Source organism: Ailuropoda melanoleuca, chromosome 15 (assembly GCF_002007445.2).
Source record: "Ailuropoda melanoleuca isolate Jingjing chromosome 15, ASM200744v2, whole genome shotgun sequence".
Classification (NCBI taxonomy): Eukaryota; Metazoa; Chordata; class Mammalia; order Carnivora; family Ursidae; genus Ailuropoda; species Ailuropoda melanoleuca.
The window spans coordinates 41,257,525-41,272,525 of NC_048232.1; the positions used below are offsets into that span (position 1 = coordinate 41,257,525).

At 39.8% G+C, this 15,001-nt stretch overlaps 1 protein-coding gene and 1 long non-coding RNA gene across 4 annotated transcripts in view; one reads left to right on the forward strand and one right to left on the reverse strand.

Annotated features, from left to right (window-relative positions):
• The window catches only part of HMGA2 (high mobility group AT-hook 2), a 143,476-nt gene that overhangs the window by 22,063 nt on the left and 106,412 nt on the right, over positions 1 to 15,001 (forward strand). The window lies entirely within an intron of this gene.
• The window catches only part of LOC105239970, a 40,217-nt gene that overhangs the window by 4,520 nt on the left and 20,696 nt on the right, over positions 1 to 15,001 (reverse strand). The window lies entirely within an intron of this gene.

Below are 15,001 nucleotides of genomic sequence, written 5' to 3' on the forward strand. Positions count from 1 at the left end.
CCATATTTTCTGATAAAAATGGAGTACTTTGTAAACTCTAATAGAACTCTGTGGGGAAAAAAGTGATTTCACTTTATTTTCTCTTTTAATAGCTTACTACAAAATTTACTAAAATAACTCTTTAAAAACGCAAGATTAAATAGAAAAGTACTGAGAAGTAAATCATACTCCGAAGGCAAGAATTGGATTTGATCATTCATATTTTGATTCAAGATTAATCTCCTTTTTTATTTGTTTAAATATTGAAATGCTATTCTTAATTATTCTGTTAAATGAAGTCTTTAAAAAAGAGGTCGATAACCTGCCCTATTTTGTGGTCCTGCTCAGTTTGGCATGGCCAACTTTACCAAATCCTGTCTGTTCAGGACCGTACAGCCGTTGACCCCCGGGTCTGCCACTCAGGTGATGTTGTCACAGCTCCACAAACACCATGGGGTCTATAATCAGAGAAGAACACATTTTTGTCCCACTGGATTGAGTGGCAAATTATAGATAGGAGGTAGTTCTGATAAATGTCCTATTTCTCTACACAAAACAATCAGCTCAGTAAAATCTTGTCTAAGACAGTTACCTCCATTCACTCTAATTAAATGTCAGGTGTTATGGAATTCAAAGAATATGAAATTATATGACAGGAAAGGTACTTAAGACTTTATCCATACCACCATATGCATATTTACGTATGCTTACCCAACATTGAGTATTTATGGATGGCAGTATGTATTTCTAAAATATTGGAAATTCTCATGATGTATATAAATACAATTAACATACTTTCTCTCTATGTATGTGTGTGTGTGTATGTATATATTTTTTTCTAGGCAACATGGTAAAACTATTCCATATTTCAAGAAAACATTTGTGTTCTGTTTTTAAAGGTGGTATCTGCATTTATTTTAAGGTTTTTTTTTTAAGTCCAGGAATTCCTTATTCTAAACTCTTCAATATTTGACACAAATATGTAACCGTTTTTGGCAAAATTTCAATTTAATGGGATTTCATCGAGCCTACTGTCTCTACTACGGACTGAAATCAGGACTTCTGTGTGTTGATGAGCTGAAGGTGATAGGCAGGTTGCTCAGTTTACCCATGCTTTTTCTCCTGGTGAAGTACCTGACAGGACCATTCTACCTGTAGCTAATGGCTGTCAAGCACTGAGGGCTGGAAAACACAAGAACCTCTATTGCTGCAGCGGGCTCAGGGCTCTGTTACCCGGGGACTGATTATTGAGCTTGTAGGTGACCCAGCCTCCTGTCTCCTTCTTTGCTTTGTTTTCCCAGCTCCCCCTGCTGCCTGCCCTTTCACTACTCATTAGCACCTCCACCAGATGGGGGGCGGGGCCAGAAACAGGGGGTCAACTCTGGTAAAAGACTTGGTGGGGAAAGAGGCAGGGAGTAATGGCAGACATAAGGTTTTCAGATTATCTGTCGATTTGATAGATTCAGGCTACACAAACTCTATCCTCAGGGGTAATCCAATGTAGCCACAACCCCGAAATTAGTTTTTCACTCATTCTTTATTCATTCTTATAATAAATGTGATTTTATTTATTTATTTTTTAAATATTTTATTTATTTATGTGACAGAGAGATAGCCAGCAAGAGAGGGAACACAAGCAGGGGGAGTGGGAGAGGAAGAAGCAGGCTCCCAGCGGAGGAGCCTGATGTGGGACTCGATCCCGGAACTCCGGGATCACGCCCTGAGCCGAAGGCAGATGCTTAATGACTGCTCTACCCAGGCGCCCCAATAATAAATGTGATTTTAGAAGTAAGATGTCTTTTTTAGGATGCTATGGGAAGCAGAGGTCTCTTTTTTCATATTTCCTCAGCATGACGAGTGGCTGCAAATCAGACTTGGTTTAACAGGCTTTTGCACCCTGTTCACATTCAGAAGAATTGCATTAAATATACTCTTACATTAGACTCAGGTTGTGGAATGATAGTTCTTTAAATTCAGGTGGGGGAAGATTGCCTTATGATGCTCAAAGAGTCCAGTTTGAGTGTGAAAAGATCATAGAGCTAATCCTGGCTGTAGGACCAAGGGAGACCTTGTCATTACTTTGTGCTGTGGTTTCAACGCATTCACCCAGAAAATGCACTTTGAGCGTCTCTTTGAACATAATATCCTGCAGAAGGCTAAGCATGTAAGATGGACAGCACAGACTTGCAAAAAAAATGCTTGGACACGTGTTTTTGTTTTTGTTCTTAGAGGGGGTGGCGGAGAAGGGAGAGGGAGAGAGAGAGAACCTTAAGCAGGCTCCACACAGCACAGAGCCCAGCATCAGGGCACAATCTCATGACCCTGAGATCATGACCTGAGCCCAAATCAAGAGTCAGAGGCTTAACCTGACTGTTCTGGACACTGTTTTAGTTCACTTACTTGTTTGTTTACTTCTGTCTTGTTTGGCTGGACCACGTAAACCCTAAGGCTACAATGGCAAGACCATTTGATTTTGCAATTATCCATTTATCTGAACATTTTACTAAAGTCTTCTGACGTACTATGGTTAGGTACGATGGATCAAGCCCTGTGCTAGGTCCCGGGGTTATGGAGGCCCACAGTATAGATGGGGGTTGCTTTTGGGGCACTTACAGTCTGGGGAACAAAAAGGAAAACCTTGTGACAGCCCCGTATATTATCCCTCTGTGCTTTGGAGCCCGTGAAGCTAAATTAAATTCCGGTTTTCAAGTATTTTAAGCTCTCCAGAATTTAACAGGCCTTCCATAGAAATGATTGTGTTGCTTTCCAAATCCTAAGGACACTCTGTGTCATTATTTGAATATAGCTATACATATAATCTAGGAGTTAATTGTACAAGTGGGTCTGAGTTTACATTCTCTCATTATCACCGCAGTGAACATCCAGGCTAATCGCAAATGTAAACATATTTGATCTATCAAAATAGTGAGTCATATTTTATCTGGTTAGTATAGGTTTAAAAAGATAGGTATTAAATTGCCAGATACTGGCTCCAAGAAGGAGGGGAAAGGGAATTAGAAAGATCAGGATAATTCTGTAGGGCCACTGCCTCAACATACGTTGCTCTAATTTTTTTCTCCTTGTTCATGCTGATAATTTGTTTATCAGATGGCTTTAAGCCATTAATTGTATACCTTAATACTTCTGAGTAGTGCTACCCTTTGTATTTAAAAATGAGCCCTTGAAAGTGCAAAGCATATCATATTTATCCTTTTACCTTTAGCACCTAGGACCTAGGAGGATATTCAGCCAATTTTTAGGAGCTCAGACTGCCTGCGTTCAGTTAACGGCTTAGCAAGGCAAGTTGCTTGTTGTCACCAGCTCTGATCTTCTCGTGTGTAAAACAAGAAGTTTTCAGTGTTCATTTCATAGGATTATTTTGTAAGAATTCAATGGAAGCCACCAAAAATCTTTATTCACCGTGTGGCAGGCAGTCAGTAGATCACGGTGGTTGATGTTAGTACAGTGTCGGGCCCCTAGCAGGACTTAATAAATGTTGGCTGAATAGAATGACAGTATTTCTTTACTGTGTATAAAGCAGGGTCTTTGAAGGTTTGTTTTCCAGTATGAATGTGCATTTGAATCGCATGCTTTGTCTTTTTTTTTTTTTTAATCTGAAGATTTGTATTTTCAAAGAGGCTACAAAGGGGTTAAAAGTACACACCATAGGCATCAAGGCAGTGTTTGTAATAATTTCAAATTCCAGCTTGTGCCTTTCCACTGAAGAAGTAAGCTGGGAACCACTATCACCCAGGCCCGATACAGACTTTGAATGCCTTGCCCTATATTCATCTTTCCATTCCCTCACTCCTGGAAATAGCGTTCTGCTTTCCAAAATAGACCCTAGCGCTGTACCTTCAAAGAATTTTTGTCACAACTTTGGATCATCAGAAAAACAGAGGAAAGCTTTGTTGGCAGAAGCTCACAGAATACTTTTCTCAGGTAGTTTAATTTTTTTTCCTTACAAAAACTTATTTTAATTGCCTGTTTCCCATGTCCTTTGCTCCTAATTTTTAGTGTTCACATGAAAATAAACAAAAGAGGAAAATCAGTTAATAACTCTTTGTTTCTTTGACTTCTTTCAGGGGCATTTTGAAGCACTTCTTTCAGGGGACTTTGAAGGGGCATTTTGAAACTCCCCACATAAAGCTGGGGGGTTTACAACTAAGGATTCATTGGTGGGGGAGGGAGCTAATACCCCAGGTTTTATACCACCAAAGGGGTAAGGACTCCACAGTCAGAATAACAAAGGTAGCAATGTCGCATAACTTAGAAGTTTAAGCATTAACATTACCAATAAAGGAAGTGCAGGCCTGCCAAGTTTCCAGACAATCCAAATATTTTCAGTCTTGAGGGAGCACCCTATTACGGGAACCACCAAAGCCCAGGGAGGTGAGGGAATTACCCTGTGTTTAGGAACAGGGAATCATAAGATGATAGCTGATAGTGTTCTATAAAGTAGAATTTGTTTTGCAGTCTTTTATCATTCACTGTTCCAAATGATTCTGAGGTCGAAGACGACGTATACCAGTGCGTGTCAGAAGCTGATCGTAGAGGATCATTTCCCTGTCACAGGATCTCCGTCTCTACATTTTCTTTCCTGCCATTATTCTCTTAGATGGCCCAACTTTAATATTCTCTAAATTCCCTAATGGAAATGGATGAAGTTGGAGGTGGACGGTATGCACATGACCATCTCTGTGCTCCCTCCGCCCCCCAGCCTGTTCTCCTGGGACCGCCAGTCCCTGAGTAGCACCGAGGCAGGTTGCACACCTTATGAGTTTATCGGAAAGAACGGGAAGGCGATGTGTGCTAATACTGTCCATCCTATAACATTTTCGTTCTCCTGTGCTCTTAGTAAATTTTAAATTTCTTGTTTAAGAGTAAGCAAAGTTTGATTTTACATTCTTTATTTCCGTTTCTTGTCTTTGGACTCTATAATTCCTATATGTGTTGGGTGAAAGTGAACTCATTCCCAGCCCTATTTCACCCCCTTTGAATTCCTTGAGTAGCAATGGGGTAGAGTTTAATGACGTTCTGTTCAGATTTGCCGTGTACAGCATGCCGCTTCCAGGCTAACAAACCAAGGCACTGGTAGATCTTGTGGGTTTTTTGTTTTTTGTTTTGTTTTTTTACTAGTAATGCTCTTCTTCCAAGGGTAACCTACTTTTTTGTGGACACTAAAGTTTATCCATGAATCAGTCGGGCTTAGGATTTTGTGTGTCTGCTTTACATCCTGTTCAGGCAATTGATGAGCTACACAAAAACCATTTAAAGTCTGTAATTTTCTAAACGATAAAACGGTGACTTAGTCTAATACATAGTCTTAATCTGCTTTGCCGTTAAATCACTGATCTCAATGGATATCAACTGGGACTCTTTTCAGTTGTTAACACCTATGGGAACAAAGCTGCTCTATTATCTAACTTGCATTATTGAAACCTCTTAAGTGTTCATAAGTATTCACAGAAAACTAATTCATGCCATACTAAGTACCACATGTTTCCTGCTATGATGCAGTGAGTGAGCTTTTATGTTATTATGTACATTATGGGATTAATAGGATGTCCAGTGTACCTAGATTGTATAATTTGAGAGGGTTTGGCCATACATGGTCACAGTATGAAGAATTCCCTTGCAACTGAATTTTTTTTTTTCTAAAAAAAGAATTTTCTGCCCAGGATTGTTCTAATGTGGTATGTATTCATCATTGCTATTTCCTATTCTTTTAAGTAATTATGTTCCAATAAAAATTTAGTGCTCCCCATTTGAGAAGCTGACATCTTATATCCTTAAGGCAAACACAACTTTTAAAATTTGCCTGAAAATTTAGGTGTCTCATTTTGAGGTTTTATCTTTCTATAAAATTTGTGAGCCTGAGAAAATGTTTCTATTGATTTACTTTCAATCTCAAAACTATCTTCGGTAGAAAATCTTTACATGTGAGGAAAAGCTGTCCAGAAAGATGTCATGAGTACCCTTGGTCATGGTGTGCAAATTTAAATACCCAGCCTGTCACGGAAGGTCTTATACTCAACCTCAATTTCTCCTTGTACTATTTTCAGTCCAGTCCATTTCCTCTTGTGTTGTTCTTTGTGGTGACAGAGAACATCTGTTATGTCCTTCTTCAAAATAATTCGTCTTACTTGGGGCAGTGTAGAGTGTCCACACAGATGTGGGTTTGAGTCTGGGCCTTCGCCCTTACCAGCCTTAAGCCATCGCTGCCCTTCCGAGCCTCACTTCTTTTGTAAAACACAGCTCCTACTCCCTCCCTTGCCGTTTTAGCTAAAGTGGCCAGCTCCTAGTAAATGCTCAAAATATAGTACCTTGGATCATTAGTGTTAAAACCTGTGAGAATTTATGAAGTCAGCTTTTTCTTTTCCATGGTAACATTCCCAGATATTTCTGACTTTGTCCTGTTTTTCTAACCTGTGAATCTTGGTCCTAAATGAGACTTCAGATGGTATCCTAGATGGAACGCTAGGTTTGCAATGGAAGGTCTTTCTGGCTTGCTTTCTGAGTTAATGAATTTGTAACTATATGTGTTTGGAAAAGTCACTTAACAGCCTTGAGCCTGTTTGCTCATATGTAAGATGGGGATGACAGGTATCATATCTCTTGAGGCTTCCTTTCTGGGTTGCAGTTAGGATAACATAAGGAAGTAATTTATGAGTCACAAAGCACCATAGTCGTAAGTTGATAGAGGTAAATATAATCAGCAATTAAAATTTAATATTTTATAATAGGGTGAATGAAATTGCCTGTTGTTTATATAACTTTTAAAACTTAGGTCATCGTCTTCAGCCTCACCCTTGTCCTACATAGCAATTAGGAGGCATTTGTTCTTTTTCTGTTTCCATTTTCATCTGCTCTTTGGTTGGAAGGCTAAAATGGACAACTTTTGGATGTACAATGACATATATTAAAACAGTTCCAACAGTATACTATTATACTTGTGTGCAGAGAGAGTCAACGTGCACTGTCAGGTGAGGTTAAGAGGGGGCCAGGTGATCAAAGTGTGAATAAAGGGATGAAGTGGCCTAGGAGAAGTGGATAAGTAGGAAAGTTGTCTCAAGTGATGGATATTAAAGGAGAGGATTATAGATCCATGTCTCCTAAGGTAGTCAGTGCCAAGTTCCAAACAGAAAAATGGCATGCTCAAAACATATCTGAATGAGAAGGGAACTTTGGGACATGGGGGATCGCTTACAGTGGAAGTGACCTTAGAGGTCGCAGTGATCCCAGGCAGTAGAGGACAATCCATTTCTGCAGAAATGCAATCGAAGGGGGGAGGTTGGTCTGGTAGACTGACCCGTGCGGAGCTGAGGATGCGGTGTTGGAGGAAACCAGTAGGAAGGCTAAGCTCTTCAGCTCTGAGGGCCCGAGCCCTGAGGACCATCTAAGAGTGTTAAAATTGGGGGAAAAGAAAGTAGAGTGGAGGTAGTCATATTTAAATGAATATTTACATGTGTTGTCTTCTTTAAAAAAATCTCTTGAATATACAATCAGCATTTATAGGAGCAGCTTTCCCCCATATTTGTACCATATTAATTTTTTGTTGTGTTGCCTCAATTCAGCTTGGATTTATGTTTAATTACGGGGCTGAAAGAACTCAAGTTTGGGTAGCAGAGAGTGGATTTTGGTGAAACATCCCTATTGATGTTGTTACATGTTTCTGTATTCCAGTAAAACTAGCCACAATGCTCCAGCTGTCCATTTGGGATTTGGAGATGCTGCTTTCCTGGGGCCCTTTCCTCCATGGCTGTCTGTGACCTTAGCCACTGAATCATGTAATCGTTTTTGGCCTCCTAAGTCAGTGATTCTGAGTGGGCAGAGTGGTAGTGTGATGTCATGTCTGGGGCATGAGCCTGTACCCTCACCACACACAGGTCCCACCCTTCCTGGTCTAGGCAGCTCAATACACAGTGCTTGGCATATAGTGAGTGCTCAATAAATTTAGTTGCTTTTCCTGTCTCTCTCTGGACCTCACATAGGAATATCCAAATTTGAGGACACCACCATAGCATTAGTTCCCCAATTAAAATCCATAGGGAAAGCTGAGGCAGATGTGAGGGAATGCGGTTCCAGACTCCAGCTCATCTACAAAAGATGATTCTGCTGGTTTACAGTGACGCTTCCCATGCTCATGAATCATAATAACATCTCTTATGGGATTAATGACTTTTAACTTCATGCAAAATTGGTAAACTATGGGTAATATTGTGACATTTGAAAGTATTCAGTATGAAAAATAGCTGATGGGAGTACGTATTTAGAGATACTTTGTGTTTTCCCAACATTGTTTGGATTTTATTGACCCCTCTTCTTCTCCCCTAAAAAAAGATCAGAAGGAAGGCCCTCCACATTGTTTCCAAATTCCTAGATAGGAAAAACATCAAACTAGAACGGAACCTTTTGATAACCTTACACATTTGTATTTTTTTAAATAAGAAAGTTTCTTTCTCGCCCTCTTCCTGGTAGAGAGAAAAATTAGTCTCCCTTACTTTCTCCCTTTCTCCTCTACTCCAAATTCCAGCAAATATAAACTCATCTTTCTTTTTAATTCTTATAATTGCAAATTCCTTTGCAGTAGTAAGAAATTATATGGCACAATCCCTTGTACACTTTGCCCAATTTCCCCTCAGTGGTGGTATTTTGTAAAACTATAGTACAGAATCTCAACTAGGATATTGCATGAACACAATCCACCCATCATATTCTCATATTCCTATGTTTATTGTACTCGTGTGTGTGTGTGTGTGTGTGTGTGTGTGTGTGCGCGTGCGGGTATTAGGTTCTATACAGTTTCACCACCTGTGTAAGTTCATGTATGACTTCCAGAGGTATTCTCTTCTAAGACTGTAGGTTGCTTGAGAGTTTTCAACACATCCTGTGGTGACAGACATTAAGTGTCTTCTCTTCTAAGCATGCAAAAACTTTCTGTGGCTGTAGGAAGGTGGAGAGTGGAAATCTGGCCCCTGGTTCCTGTCTGTGGCTGTGTAGTTACTCTCTCACATTCCCTCATTAGAAAGGGCTGGCTGACCCAGCCAAAATCATAGGTGGGCTTGGCACACAGCTAACTATTTGCCTGGAGTAACTTATGCTTTTGTACTATGTTAAGAGTTCTGCCAATTTCAGAGGCCAGGAAGCAAAGAGTTGGCCTCGTAGGGTAACACACCTGCTTTTCCTGAGGCCACATACAACAACAGGCTGATTTGAGTACCTGTTTGCCCTCTTGGGATATACTGAAACACGTCTCCAGAGTCCTAAAGTTGTGGATAAATACTTTTCTCCCTCTAGAAATCCACCTCACACAGATTTTGAATGTCCATGAGAACAGATACTCTTTGGGGAAATGTCCTGTTAATTGCACTTTTGCTATCTGGCCCAGTCTCTAGAATGCACTGCAGTAGAATCCTGTTATCTCGAGACCTGTAGGAATATCCCCATTTGGGAATGCTGCAATACCATTAGGTTCCCCAATTAAAAAAAAAAATTGCAACTGTCATACACACACATGCAAACACACACACACACACACACACAGCAAAATTGTGCTGAGGTGTAAACACTGGCACGTAGCCAAGCTGCCTCACCAGCTAAGTATCTGAGTCTTGTACTCCAGTTTGAGAAACACTGGATTTACAAGTAGTTCCAACTGTGAATATTAACATTTGATAATGACAAAGGCCTGTCGCATTCTACTAGTCACTCCTGGAATCGGAGTGTCTGATGAGATGACCACATTTATGATGATGATGGTGAGGATGATGATGTTTGGACGTAATAACCAGTGAGCAACAAGCTGTAAATCTGATCACTATGGATCCTTTTGGAGAGCAAATTTAGCACATTTGTTACCACCGTTCTTTCGAATCCTAAATCCCAGCTGTGCTGTGGATTATAAAGCACTTCTTTTCCTCTTTGGACTCATACTTTTCCTATTGGCCCTTTAAAACTTCATGATTTACAAGTAACACTCTTTATTTTTGGTGGTAACAATTATTTAAACCAAAGCTTACTTATAAGTCAGCTGGAGACATTTTGAGAATCTTGAAAGTTCAGAAGAAAATCATAAAAGAATGTCAGGACAGGCTGCTCTGACTTCCATAGCAAACACCCTTGGGCCTTACTTGATCCAAGTAACTGTGATCGGACTTCTAGAGATGTGGCCATGGACGTGGCAAAGGAAAGCCTACATTTCTGCTTCCTGTGTCCTGGTGTCTGTCACTGAGTCCTCGTCCAAACTCTGCCAAAATTGTGATTTTTTTTGTAGGTATGAAAATGTTGGTCTATTTGGTACTTGACGTACCCCACAGTAACCCTAGACTTAGTGGAGAGATTCTGCAGTTGAATTCTCTCATATTCTGCAGGTGACAAAATGCAAGTTGAGAACAATTAAGTGTCCAGTTCAAGGTCACACAACCTCATCAGCTAGGACAAGAACCAGGTTTCCTGACTTCTAGTCCACTGCTTTTCCACTATAGGGAGCAATTTCCTGTCACCCTACCAGTCTTTCTTGATTTTCCATTTGTAATGTTGACAGTTCTTCTGATGAACTTCTTCCTTCAGAGCCTGTCATGGCTTCCTGGGACTGCTGTCACAAAGTGCCACGAACTCGGGTGCCTTAGCACGACAGAAATGTATTCTCTAACAGTTCTGGAAACCAAAAGTCTGAAATCAAGGTGTTGGCAGGGACGTGCTCTCTCTGAAGGCTCGAGGAGAATCTGTTCCACGCCTTTTCCTTGGCTCCTGGGGTCACTGGCAGCTCTGGATGTTCCTTAGCCTGCATCACTGCAATCTTTCCCTCTGTCGTCACGTGATATTCTTCCTGCTGTGTGTCTATACGTCTCCTCTTCTCTAGTCATATTGGATGAGGACCTACCCAAAGACCTCACCTTCACTCAGTTACATCTGCAAAGGCCCTATCTCCAAATAAGGTCACGTTCAGAGATGCACAGGGGTGAGGACTTCAACATTTTTGGGTGGGGGCACAAGTTACCCCATAGAGGGTCTCTTTAGCTCCAAAATCATTTTTAGAACCAGGTATTTGTAACACACAATGAGAACCTGCAGTGAATTTCATTACATGTAAAGCATCATATCCAACGTTTGTAGTTTGTTATAATAACACATTGTAAAGATTTATAGACTATTTTGGGTGTGATTTTTGGATTAATTCCCTACTTTGAAACCGTTTGTTGGGCCCTGTTTATTTAAAGGAGGGAATGAATAGACCTAAAAACACCTAATTTTCATCTTAGCCTGGAAGCCAGTAAATCTGTGGGGGGTTTTTTTTGTTTGTTTTGTTTTGTTTTTGAGAATTGAAAACTATATCACAGAACACCAACACTGTATTTATCATTCTGATCCTCAGTTATTTGATGGTTGCTTGCATGTGCTAAGCCTCTAGCCAAGATAAAACAAAAACAAAAACAAAACCCTGAACTTAAAAAAAAAAACTGCCGGGGTAATAAAGTCTAAAACAAATGTTTGCTGTATAATATTTAATGGTATGTACATAATTTTTAAGTAAAACTTAAAAAGAAAGAAATCCTATTCTCAATTGTATGCATTTCCCTAAACTTCGCTAGTCAAATACAATAATTTGTGTTCATAAATAGGCTTCCTGACCTCATTCTCTTTGATCAGCTTGGGAGGAAATAAAGGTCCATGTAACCTTAATTTGTAACTTTTCTAAAAAATATTTTTTAACCAAGTAACTGGAATGGATGCTCTGTCTTTTATTAACTTTTATGTACATGATTCCAAATATCCCTTTAAATTAATGTCTCCTAGCTTCAAATATACTTCTTCCCATAAGGCTAGTCCCCATTTCCTATAATCTTACAGACCTAGGAGAACAATATTTTCCCTTCTGTCATTTTGATAATTATGTCCTCTGTGCTCAGTGGTGGCCTGTTAGCTAACATGAATACTGCGGGCTTGCAAAACAGCCTCAAATTTCCATATATTAGAACTGTGAGAACTTTCTGTAATGGTGCTTTAGCAATAATGATGGAGGTGCAGGCATTTCCTGAGGATTAATGACCAGCTGGGAGGAACCAGTGGCCCTTGGCTCTGCCTCCCAGCCAGCCATTAATTCCAAGGAAATGTCTTTTGCTAAGGTCGTTATTGCTATTACAAGCTTAAAATGGAAAAACATAATAGGCGTATGAGTTATTTTTGTGGGTTGATGCAGTTTCCAATGGTATGTACTAATTCAAAAAAATGAATGTGTATACATACAATAGTAAGTCAGATTGTTTGAATCATCCCTCAGTATTCCATATGTTTTATGACTGATTTTACAGTTCTCACCTTTACCACTTAAAAAAAACATCTGATTCAGTAATTCCTACATTGGCTCAAGGCTTAAAATGTTGTATTCAATGACATATTTAGAAACACCAGTTTCTATTATCAGCTTCAAATAATATTCAGGTTTCATGTGTGTTATGAAGTGAAAAAAAAAGTTTATTTTCCAGTTTCTGTTAGAATAAAATGCTGCAAGAATATTTTTTTAACCCTGTAATAATTTTTCTGTGCCACTCTGATTTTTCTCTTACAAAACAGGCAGCCTTACATTTACACACTGAATCCATAAAACAGCAGTACACAGCTTTGTTATCCAACATTTCAGGGAGTTTATGTATATTAAATATTGCAATAATGGGGAACCCTTTGACACAAAACACAAATGCACATAAACTCCCAGACACGAAGCCAAAGTGTCAAAATGTTGCCCCTCACGCTCCTTTCTGATTGTTTTAAAAAGATAGCCCTTTTGCATTTCTGCTTCCGATCTTCATCGGCTGGCCTGTTCCATTGCTTTGATCTAAATTATTAACCAAGCTAACCTAGAAACAGTCTTTAAAGTCATAAAGGGAAATCTTGACAATCCTAGAGTATTGCCGTCTTTGACCTTGTGGAAAAACGCGGACTGTATCAGCCAGGCAGGATGCCTGTGGACACTTTTTATCCGTAATACCAGTTAGTGACTCCACTTTTATCAAGGTTCAGATATAGGCCATGGTTGGTGGAGGATTTGAAAAATTATAGGACACAGATCTGTACTTAAAGAAATAGGAATCAATCTAAGAAGTCTTATCCTTTTTGGCCCCCAAGTTCTTGTCCCATTTCTCTCCTTCTTCATCAAATTCACTTAACAGCCTGAAGCACGTGTTCACATTGGTGAACTCATTTGCAGTCAGACTCTCTTGAGCCTGCTTCGTCTGAGGTCTTCAAGTGTCCCCAGGCTCCTTCTCCTTTCCCTCTCCTTAGCTTTTGACATCCATGAAAAGCTTAGATGTTGCTTTGCCTCTTAGACCTACTCCTCTGATTTCTTTCCCTGTTGTTGAAGGTGCTAGGATTCTCCTGGTTTGGGATTAGCTGTCCAATAGAACTTTCTGTGATGAAGGAGATGTTCTGTATTTGTGCCGTCCAGTATGGTAACCACTAGCCGCATGTGGCTACTTGACGTATGGCTAGTGCATTTGAGGAACTGAATATTTGGCTTTATTTCACCTTAACGAATTTGAATTTATATAGCAAAATGTGGGTAAGGCTACTGTGTTGGATAACACAATCACCCTTGGATCCATCATGTCTTGCCCTCCCTCCATATCTGTCCTTTTTACCTTGATAGTACCTTGTATTGATTCCATTCTAATTGCCACTGGCCCCTAGAGGAGACCTGAATGCCCTTCAATTCAAATTTTGCCATATTCTGCCTTTGGTCTCTTGCTTAATACAATATGACAAAAATCGAATAACTTTTATATGTAAGCTGCTGTGCTTGGACTTGGAGGAAGTTCAGACATAAAGAAAACATATTCCTTGTCCTCAAAATGCATACAGAATAGAAAGAACCTGGGTTTTCTGCGTGACAGTGAGCAGACAATTCATGGTTCAGCTATAGCCCTGCCTAAGTCATTGGTGGATTTTTCCGAGTTTATGGCTTTGAGATGGGAGGTGTTGCCAAAAAAAATCTGATTTTATTTCTAAAGGGGTTCACTTTCAAACCATTTTTAAATAAAGTGCTTTATCTAGTATAAAGCTATTACCTCTTAACATGCTATACTAGTCCCCCATAATTAAGATGATCATATGTCATGTTTTTTTCAAGACAGTCCCAGTGTGTGCCTGCGTTCCAGTATGACTACCAATCACACCCTCTTTCACTTCCCAGAGTACCCTATTTGGGGAGGGCAAACTCTATGATTACCCTGCCTACATCCGCCTTACGTGCTCACACGCACACCTTGTACTTCCCCTAATCTTGTTACATTTGTGTTCCTTGGCCACTTTCAGATTATTCTCTCAGGTCATTTCTCTATCAGGTCATTCCTCTGTTTATAAACTGCCAGTGGCTCCTCATTAGTGACTGAATAAATTATAAATTTCCAGGTCACACAGATAGGACTGTTGAGCTCTCTGTTTGCCATTTTCCTCATATACATGTCGCCAAGGAGGTAAACTTCCTATTCCACCAATAGGACATTTTCTCACCTTTGCTTTTCCCTAGAATTTCTTTCTCCCACTTTCAACTGCATAAAATCTTCTTTAACCTCCAAAGTCTGGTTTTGACACCAGCTCTTTTCGTGAAGTAACCCCTGCCTCCTTCAGTCAGATGCAGGCTGGCTCATCCCTGGAACGTGGACACATATCATTAATGCCTTGCTTACAGCATTATCCATTTTCTCTTGTCCTGATAATTTTTGAACATTTTTTATCTTTGTTTACCAGTTTTGTAAGCTCCCTGAGATGAGATACCTACATGCTTTGCGTTTTCTTCAAAATTGAGGACGATGGTATACAGTAGTTGCTTAATATACATTTGTTGGATGAAGAAAAAAAGTATATGGATAGGCTACTTAGGTCATTCCCACAAGACGATTTCTTAGAACTGTGTAATTGCAAGCTTTAAAAAGAAAAGAAGAAGCATTTGCACAGTATTATGTCATTCATTACTGTACCCTGAAGAGTTATGCGACTGCTAATCTCTTGGATCCAATACTTA